This window comes from Podarcis erhardii (genome assembly GCF_964252035.2).
Source record: "Podarcis erhardii genome assembly, chromosome: 10".
NCBI classification, from domain to species: domain Eukaryota; kingdom Metazoa; phylum Chordata; class Lepidosauria; order Squamata; family Lacertidae; genus Podarcis; species Podarcis erhardii.
Window position 1 is genome coordinate 67,914,897 of NC_138500.1, and position 8,634 is coordinate 67,923,530.

At 45.3% G+C, this 8,634-nt stretch overlaps 1 long non-coding RNA gene across 1 annotated transcript; it reads right to left on the bottom strand.

The window, feature by feature from the left end:
- Nucleotides 1-2,871: 2,871 nt before the first annotated feature.
- LOC309351077 lies at nucleotides 2,872-4,613 on the bottom strand. Its single transcript, XR_014160686.1, has 3 exons — nucleotides 4,293-4,613; nucleotides 3,979-4,058; nucleotides 2,872-3,175 (listed from the first exon to the last, which is right to left on the bottom strand). It is a non-coding gene; the product is annotated as an uncharacterized lncRNA (long non-coding RNA).
- Nucleotides 4,614-8,634: the final 4,021 nt, after the last annotated feature.

Consider the following 8,634-nt stretch of genomic DNA (forward strand, 5'->3'; position numbering starts at 1 on the left):
GGGAGGGGTGACACTATGGTGCCCAGCCCCATTCTCTCCCCAATATTGTTTTCCTTTACTGACTTTCACTGGAATCCGGAAGTCAGTTCTGTCCCGGGGAAGGGACAGGTAGTCTTAACCAATGCCTAAGCAACCACTCACATTATGTATTTTAATAAAGTTGTGGCCAAAATTATGCCAAAAACCTTAAATAAAAATCCTTGGTGAATTGTGATTCATTTAGGGGGGTGGCTTGGGGACATCGACACGCAAAAACAGCATTCTTCCCTTGTGATTCCCAGCAAATGGTATTCAGAGGCACACTGCCTCCATCATGGCTAGTAGTCACTAATAGCCATATCCCCCAAAATTAGTCTTATAGCTGCATATGTCAAGGCTACCTTCATTCATTTGATTAGCTTACAATGATTAAGATAAATGTAGAACCGTGCATGCGAATATCTTAATAAAAGTCTTTAAATTCCAAGACTTAAGAGAGAGAAATCCCCATGCGTCTTGATTCCCAAAGTCAAAGGGTCTTGGGTTCCATCCAGTAGACTTTTGACACATGTTAGATAGCACAATTATAGCAAAACAGATTCCCCCACCACTAGATTTGATAGCGGTCTCTAAAATCAAGATGATGGCTTGGAAGATGATGCTCACTGACTGTGAGATTTGCTACCTGTCTCTTAACCAGTTCTTGTGTCCAATTTTACACGGGGAGGAGAGTTTGGGAGGAACTTAACTGGGCAAGTGAGTGCCACTGTAATGCAATAACAGCAACGACTTATCTCAGAGAAGACGATTTTCTTGCAGCTGCACCCTCAAGTTTCTAAACAGGTAAAAATGATTCCTTTTAAAATATGCAAGCTTTCAAGTTTCTGCTAAACAACTAACAGTAATGATTTTATACTTCACAATTAGTGCCCCAATTAGTTGCTAATTAGGAGGAGGACTAATAGGCAGACATACTTTCAAAAGCCAATTAAAAAACAACAACAAAGCTCATTGCGGAAGCAATTCCAATGACAGTAAAGGCTCTTTAGTCAAGGTTGCCTTAGCCAAGCAAGCATGCTGCAGTCACTGAAGTAGATCACAAAAGAAAGATAAATGCAGGCATTCCTGAAATATACTCGAGAGTGGATTTCATGCTCTTTATTCAGCTCATAGGGAATAATGGTGAGGAGGAATGAAAGTTTCCCCAAAGTATCTGCTTTATATACATTATTTACACAATGGGCTGCACATGATTGGCTAATTCCAAATTTCTCCTGTAGGCCAATCAGGTTGTGGATTCACTTCCATCTGGAGCTGGATTGGGTGGCTTCTGTAGACCAATAATACTGCTGCATTGTTCTAGGACCAATCAGACTGCTGCATTCTGAATCCTATTGTTCTAGGACCAATCAGACTGCTGCATTCTTAATCCTATTGTTCTAGGACCAATCAGACTGCTGCATTCTGAATCCTATTGTTCTAGGACCAATCAGACTGCTGCATTTTGGATCCTATTGTTCTAGGACCAATCAGACTGCTGCATTCTGGATCCTATTGTTCTAGGACCAATCAGACTGCTGTATTTTGGATCCTATTCAACTCAGTACATAACAATTCCTTACTTAATTTTCTTCTCCATTCATCCTCCACTGGATCAATGGATACAACTGTAATGGCGTCTTGGTTGTGCTGGATGTGTTGGCCAAGAATATGGTCTCAAGGTACATGAGGCCACCTTCTTGCTGAAGCTAGGCAGTTCTGGTTAATGCACAGATGTATAGATGTCTTTCCTGGAAACCACATGTATGTCGCCTTGGGTTCGATGATGGAAGAAAGATCAGATATAAATGGCAGAAAATAAATAAGCAAATAAATGGTGCTAATTGGTTCCTTGCAGTAGGGAAGGAAACAACATAATCTGTGACAGTTTTATCTGCAAAGCTCTTCTCTGGATTGGAGGTTTTTATGGAGGGCAAATGTCTCCAGAAGCAATGTGACCATGTTGTTGTTTAGTCGTTTAGTCATGTCCGACTCTTCATGACCCCCTGGACCAGAGCACACTAGGCACTCCTGTCTTCCACTGCCTCCCTCAGTTTGGTCAAACTCATGTTCGTAGCTTCGAGAACACTGTCCAACCATCTCATCCTCTTCTGTTGTCCCCTTCTCCTTGTGCCCTCCATCTTTCCCAGCATCAGGGTCTTTTCCAGGGAGTCTTCTCTTCTCATGAGGTGGCCAAAGTATTGGAGCCTCAGCTTCAGGATCTGTCCTTCCAGTGAGCACTCAGGGCTGATTTCCTTCAGAATGAATAGGTTGCAGTCCATGGGACTCTCAAGAGTCTCCTCCAGCACCATAATTCAAAAATGTCCATGTGGTTTTTGTCTATTACTCTTTAGCATTTCAACCAATAAAAAAGCAGATACTTACAAGGGTTTTTTCCCCCACTTGTGAAGAAATAGTCCATCAGCGATCATTATAGCAGCATCATTGACTTAGAAAGACCGTAAGAAATTAATCTAAAGTAGATCCCATGAAACAATTTAGATTCTCAGTGTTTCTGTTAGTTCTTTAATCCTTTGTTTATGAGTTAGTATTGCTGAAGATCACAGGGTATATCATTGCTCATTTTTAATTTCCGATATTTTTGTTATCTAGCGCTGAGAGACCATTATTTTAATCTCCGGAAGGCCCTCTGCCTCTATTCCAAAAATTCTAGTTCCTTTTTTTTTTTTTAAGCACAGTCTTTCAAAAGGATTAAAGCATGTCTTTCCTACGAAGGTAAAAATAGTAATGTTTATTCTATTCAGCTGGCACCACAGGATTAGCAAACAATTTATTGCTGTTATTATACTTAACATCTCTAAAATAATAAAGTAATAAATATGAAAAAGCTTTTCGTCTGTACATGTGGAAAACAGAGGGGATTGCATTTCAGAGCCATGGATTATTGTGATGATTATTGTGATAAAGGATAACACAAATCTGCATAATAGAATTTGATGGAACACTGACTTTTCAAAGGAAACCTTTTAGCACATTGCTTCTCGACCAGCCTTCAAGGAGAAGGGGGGGAAAGCCATTCTTCCCTGTGGTGTGATACAAACCTAGCCCTGTATTTCTAGAAAGAATTATTTTGTTGGATTCTAGGTTTTGAGCACATTCTGATTGGGTTGCGGTTTTTCTTCTTAGCAAACTGTATCTGATGGAAAGAATGGAAAGGGAAATAAAAAGTCAAAACTGAAGATTTTTTTTTAAAAAAGTTTATATCATGACAATAACATAGTAGAACGGCACTCTAATTTACGTGGACACCCCATTTTTACTGGCCCATCCACTGTACTTTTTGCAGTAGCCTGAAACAAACTGGTAAAGCTTTTCCTGACACAGATGAAAGAAGTGGGAAAAGTTTGTCCTAGTTTATATTTGTGTAGGATACTGTTGAAGGCATAAGAGCAGTGCCATCAAATGAATGAATGAATGACAAGTTCTGCCTGTCTAGAGGCTGCAATCCTATATCTGTTACGTACTGAAGTTCTCACCCTGGGCCAGCAGGGGGATACTGTAGATAGTTTTCACTCAGGTCCACATATGCAAATAAGGAATTGAAATTGACGTTCAGTGATTGGATAAGGTAAAGGTAAAGAGACCCCTGACCATTAGGTCCAGTCGTGACCGACTCTGGGGTTGAGGCGCTAATCTCACTTCATTGGCCGAGAGAGCCGGCGTACAGCTTCCAGATCATGTGGCCAGCATGACTAAGCCGCTTCTGGCGAACCAGAGCAGCGCACGGAAACATCGTCTACCTTCCCACCGGAGCGGTACCTATTTATCTACTTGCACTTTGATGTGCTTTTGAACTGCTAGGTTGGCAGGAGCTAGGACCGAGCAACAGGAGCTCACCCCGTCGCAGGGATTGGAACTGCCGACCTTCTGATCAGCAAGTCCTAGGGTCTGTGGTTTAACCCACAGCGCCACCCGCGTCCCTAGTGATTGGATAGTTACAGAAAATTGTTACTGTTGCCTTGTAGTTGAGTTATATATAAGCAGGTTGGCTGAATCCTTCAGCTCAGTTCTGTTCTGGCCTGTGAATAAACAAGAGCTGTGGTGGAGTCTCCTTCTTTGGAGGTCTTTAAGCAGAGGCTTGACAACCATATGTCAGGAGTGCTCTGATGGTGTTTCCTGCTTGGCAGGGGGTTGGACTCGATGGCCCTTGTGGTCTCTTCCAACTCTATGATTCTATGATTCTATGAAGAGCTGTTTGAAGAATCGCTGTGTCGTCTGATATGTTCACCCACAATTTAACAATATCCACTTACCTGGGAGTAAGAATGCACAGGATTGGACTAACAGTGTCCTTTTCTCAGGTGATCTGTCCCTGGGAATTAAAGCATGCAATGAAGGAGATTTTTATGGGATTCAGCAAGTCACAGGAACAAGCAGGATGAGTAAAGAAGGCCTTGCTAGGTTCAGTAGTTAGGGCCATAACAAGACATTTCTCCACCTTCCTTGGTTTTGATGACACACAATTAGGCTCAGTGCCACCTATGTAAGATCGGTGCAAAAATACCTCTTTAAAATATACCCCATCAATAATGGGCTGGTTAAACCAAGTGTGGGACGTGGCATCAGCAGTTAAACCAATGGTGTATGAATGCATGAGCGAAGAGAGAGAATATGTTTATAGGAAATTGCCTTATTTTTGACACAATAAAAGTTCATGGCAGCCATATGCTACCATTCAACCACTTAAAAAATAAATAAATTGTTATTTGATTTTCAAAAATATAAACATACACCAAAAACCAATTCAGAATCCAAATATTGAGATTACTCTGAATCTCCTAACTTCCATCCATCCCTTCCACGGGTCGTATTGATAATATTTTCAACTGCATATCAATACTTCTCCAATTTTTTGTCTTTCTAAATTATCCATACATTCCGTTACATTACAAGTGTGGTTAAAATCCTGCCAATGTTTAAACTTGCTTACAATGATCTTGTATATAAATTATAAACTTTCCCCATTCTTTTTTTAAAGTTCTTGCCTTCATTTCTGAGCTTCCCAGTTAATTTTTCCATTTTGGCATAGTCCATCAACTTGGTTTGCCATTCTTCTCTGGTCGGGGTTTTCTCTTCCTTCCATCTCTGGGCTAAAAGTACCTGTGCGGCTGTCGTCACATACATGAACAGTCTTTTCTGGTTCTTTGGAATCTCAGTACCTATAATCCCTAATAAGAAAGCTTCTGGTTTTTTAAACAAAAGTTATTTTAAGTATTTTTTTCATTTCATTATATATCATTCCCCAGAAATTTTTAATTACACGTCCACCACATATGGTAAAAGGTACCTGTCAGGGAACTGCCATCGGAGAGACAGGTAGTGGACAGGCTACAGGAGAATAGGAGAGAATCTGCAGTAGAAGAGGGAACCAGCAGGGGGAGTGCAGGAGTCACAGCGGAGGGGAGGCTCTGGGATGCTTCCAGTGAGAGTAGTGGAGAGGTAACGGGACCCCCGTTGGGAACGCCCACCCTTCGCCGGAAACTGTCACGCAGAGAGTCTCGAAAGCGCATGTCTGTCAAAGAGCTTTTATGTTGGCGTAAATTCCGTAGACGCCCACTGTCAGATTCTACCAGCGACTGACGGAGTCATGCTTTGGGGGCTCCGTTAGTGCATCGGTTTGGATGACCAGCCAAACCCCAGAGGGATCAAGCTTTTACGCACAAGCAGCACACTATCCCACCACAGCAATCTGACAGTCTTTGAAAGCAGCTTGTGCAAGCAGAAGGCATCATGAGCGAACCATCCGGAACCGGAGGAGCAGGAGCGGGAGCTGGCGCAGATCCAAGCCTGGAACAAAGGTACAGGGCGTTGGAGGTCCAGCTGGCACTGCAAACGGCGAGGCTCGAGGAGAGGAGGGCTCAAGATGCAGATAAGGGGAAGACCACCCCACTTGCCAGACGGGTGCCTGGACTGGTGCAGAAATTTGGGGGGGATCCCCGGAACTATCAAGCCTTTAGGACAGAGATGCAATATGCACTCAATCTACTGTTTGATGACTTCCCCGACGAGAACTCTAGAGTGGCGTACGTGATTGGCCATCTAGAGGGAGGGGCGAGGGACTGGGTTCGGCCCCTGATGGCAGCCAATAATGAAATCTTAAAGGACACAATGAAGTTTTTCCGCGCCATGGACTTGATGTTTTCCAGCGAGATCGAGCAGGGAGTGGTGCGCAGGCAGTTAATGGCGTGTAAACAGGGGAGCCGATCTGTACGTGAGTACTGGACTGAGTTCACCATGCTGATTCATAGACTTGGGTGGGACCTTGCTAGTGAACCTATTCAAATGCTGTTTGAAGAAGGTCTCTCTCCGGCAGTGAAAGATGAACTTTCCCGGGCGCCTAGGGCGGAGTCTATGGATCAGCTGACTAAATCAGCGCTGTCCATTGGGGCACGCCAGGAAGCTAGAGCTATGGAAAAGCGGGAAGGAAAGGGGGAACGTTGGAAGGACTTCCGCATTCCAGAGATTCCGGAGCAGCCTTTCCCGCCAGCAGAGCCGATGGAACTTGGAACAGCGCGCGCGCGCGCAGTTTCAAACACCAGTGAAGGGCGGAAGAAGGAGGGAAAGAGCGGCAAGAGATGCTATCTCTGCCAACAGCCAGGTCACTTTGCCAGAGTCTGTCCGCAAAGGAAGGAATGGCAAGGGATGGCGGGAACTGTTGGGGGGAAGGAGGAAGAAGAAATCACGGAGCCAGTAAAAGCCAACGCCTGGTTGCCAACATCAGGGCACAGCAGCCAGGCCAGGGAGTAATGAATGTGCCCACGCCGGAACCTCCAAGACCAGCGCTTGTGATAGAGGTGTTGCTGGAACTGGCAAACGGACACCCACTGAAGATAAAGGCGCTATTGGATTCAGGTAGCTCATGTAATTTCATGAGCAAAGAGTTTGCAGCTGCACACCAAATACAGACTATCCCATTGAGTAAGCCTTTGCAGGTTACCACGATTGATGGGAGGGAGCTGTTGGGAGGAGAAGTGAGCCAACAGACTGTACCAATGATAATGAGGGTGGCACGACACACCGAACTGATAGCGTTTAACGTAGCCACCTTGGGAGGAGCTCCTATTATCTTGGGTATGAGCTGGCTGGCGCTACACGATCCGCTAGTAGGCTGGCATCAGAGAGTGGTTTCCTTTGGATCAGCACATTGCCTAGAACACTGCAAGGAGGGAGAGGCTCAGGCAGGCGCCAGGGGCACTCTAGCAGGGATGGAAGTGATGGACAAAGGGAGGGTGCCACCACAATACGCTGACTTGCTTGACGTATTCAGCGAAAAAGAAGCAGATAAACTGCCCCCGCACAGACCCTTTGATTGTCAAATTACCTTACTCCCAGGAGCACAATTGCCAGTGGGCAAGCTGTATGCAATGTCAGACAGTGAGATGCAGGAGTTAAGGGAGTTCATTGACAAGAATCTCAAGCGAGGTTTCATCAGAGAGTCACGAGCGGTGGGGGGCAGCCCAGTGTTCTTTGTGGACAAAAAAAACACAGGCAAGCCCAGGCTTGTATGTGATTTCAGGGCCCTAAATGCAGTGTCAGAACCAGTGACTTTCCCTATGCCCAGAATTGATGACATTCTAACACGGGTGAGAAAAGGGAAAATTTTTACCAAGCTGGACCTTAGGGGGGCATATAACTTGATACGTGTGAGAAAGGGGGATGAGTGGAAGACCACTATGTTCACCCCCTTGGGGGCCTTTGAGTACACCGTTATGCCTTTCGGATTACAAGGGGGCTCCGCCTGTTTTCAATCATTCATGAATCACGTCCTGGGGCCACTGCTCTACAAGAACTGCGTAGCGTTCTTAGATGACGTTCTGGTGTACTCAGACAATGAGGAGCAGCATGTGCGAGATGTAAGAGAGGTACTGAGCAAGCTGCGAGAAAACCGGCTGTGGGTGAAACTGGAGAAGTGTCAGTTTCATACCAAGGAGGTGGAATTCCTGGGGTACCGGTTGTCTGACAAGGGATTGGCCATGGATCCCAGCAAGGTTCAAGCGGTACTGGAATGGAAAACACCAAAGACCAAGAAGGACGTGCAAAGGTTCCTGGGCTTCGGAAACTTCTATAGGAAGTTCATCAAAAACTTTGCCCATTTAACAGCGCCCATCACGGATTGTCTTAGTAGCAAAAAGAAATTTGTTTGGACGGGAGAAGCGCAACAAGCGTTCGAACGCTTAAAGCAGGCGTTTGCGTCGGAAGAGCAACTCTTGCACGTGGATCTACAACAACCAATGAGAGTGGAGACTGACGCGTCAGACCGAGCGGTGGGGGCCGTTCTTCTCCAGCCGGGAAAAGATACGTCTGAATGGAGACCGTGTGCATTCTTCTCGCGGAAGTTGAACAAATCAGAGAGGAACTACACAGTGTACGACCGAGAACTGCTCGCCATTCATGAAGCATTCCGGAAATGGCGGCACTTGCTGATTGGGGCGCAGCACAAGGTTCAAGTCCGAACTGACCACAAAAATCTGGAATACTGGAGAACAGCCCGAGTGCTGAACCAGAGACAAGTGAGATGGGCCCAGGAGTTCTCCAAATTCCACTTTGAGATTCGTTACGTGCCCGGCTCCGAGAACGTGAGGGCGGACGCTCTTT